The sequence below is a fragment of the Arachis hypogaea genome, chromosome 11 (assembly GCF_003086295.3).
Source record: "Arachis hypogaea cultivar Tifrunner chromosome 11, arahy.Tifrunner.gnm2.J5K5, whole genome shotgun sequence".
NCBI classification, from domain to species: Eukaryota; Viridiplantae; Streptophyta; class Magnoliopsida; order Fabales; family Fabaceae; genus Arachis; species Arachis hypogaea.
In genome coordinates, this window is record NC_092046.1 from 57,279,860 (window position 1) to 57,281,292 (window position 1,433).

Here is a 1,433-nt window from a genome sequence, read left to right on the forward strand (position 1 = left end):
TCCTTTGTTGAGTTGTCTTCAGGTTGTTTGCACACTTTGCTTTGCTTGTCTTCAATCTCTTGATCACTTGTAGTGACCATTTTGCAATCTTTCCATCTTACTTTCTTTGCTTCTCCCTTGGGGTTTTTCTCTGTGTCACTTGGGAAGCTATCAGTAGGTTTGGGAATCTTCTCAGCTAAATATCCCACCTGAAATTCCAACTTCCTGATGGTCTCTCCCTGGTTCTTAATATTGGCTCGCACCTCCTCTTTGAACACCTTATTTTCTTGAATTTCTTGGCATATTCCTTCAAGTAAGGCTTCAATCTTAGAGAGCTTGTCATCAATTGATGAGTGATTCGGAGCAGACGTGCTGTTTTGGTTTTGATAAGTATGTGGAGAAGTGTTGTTGTGGGGTGTTGAGATGTCCTCTGGGTGAATTGATTTTGATCTTGCTCACTTCCCCACCCAAAGTTCGGGTGATTTCTCCTTCCAGGGTTGTAAGTCTTGGAGTATGGATCATAGTTTTTCCTTGGTGAATTCCCAATGTAGTTGGCTTGCTCCTGACTCCCTCTGCTTCTTCATTCACTCCTTCTTGGATTGTTGATGAAGATGAGATTGCTGCTACTTGGTTCCTCTCCATCTTCTTGGTGAGGTCAGCCAGCTGCTGGGTAATGAGCTTGTTTTGGGCCAACAGAGCATCTACATTGTTTAGCTCCATCACTCCTCTTGTGTTCCCTCTTTCGGAAGCATAGAAGTAGTCGTTTTCTGCTACTATTTCAATAACATCTATGGCTTCCTCAATGGTCTTCTTCTTGTTCAAGGATCCTTCAGATGAATGGTCTACAACCTTCTTTGACTCATAAGAGAGCCCTTCATAGAAAATGTGCAGCTGGACCCATTCGTTGAGCATGTCAGGTGGACACCTCCTTGTTAAGTCTTTGAACCTCTCCCATGCTTCATACAGAGTCTCACCATCTTGTTGCCTGATGGTTTGAACCTCAGCTCTCAGTCTATTGATTCATTGAGGAGAGTAGAATCTTGCTAAGAATTTGTTCACCACATCCTCCCAAGTTGTCAAGCTCTCCCTTGGGAAGGATTCCAGCCACTTGGCTGCCTTGTCTCTGAGTGAGAAGGGAAATAAGAGCAGTCTATAGGCGTCAGGATGAACACCATTAGATTTCACTGTGTCACATATTCTCAGGAAGGTGGTCAAATGTTGATTGGGGTCTTCTTGAACACCTCCTCCAAACGAACAGTTGTTCTAAACAAGGGTGATGAGCTGGGGTTTAAGTTCAAAGTTGTTGGCATGGATTGTTGGCTTTTGGATGCTACTTCCACAATTGCCTGGGTTTGGATTAATGTAAGAGCCCAAAACTCTTCTATCCTCCCCAGCATGATTTGCTCCACCTCCTCTGCCATGGTTGTGAGTCTCTTCTTCATGATGATTTTCCA

General features: G+C 43.8%; 1 non-coding gene across 1 annotated transcript; it reads left to right on the forward strand.

Annotated features, from left to right (window-relative positions):
• The first annotated feature begins 889 nt into the window (after positions 1–889).
• Positions 890–993, forward strand: LOC112724837 (small nucleolar RNA R71). Its single transcript, XR_003163981.1, has one exon. It is a non-coding gene; the product is annotated as a small nucleolar RNA R71 (small nucleolar RNA).
• Positions 994–1,433: the final 440 nt, after the last annotated feature.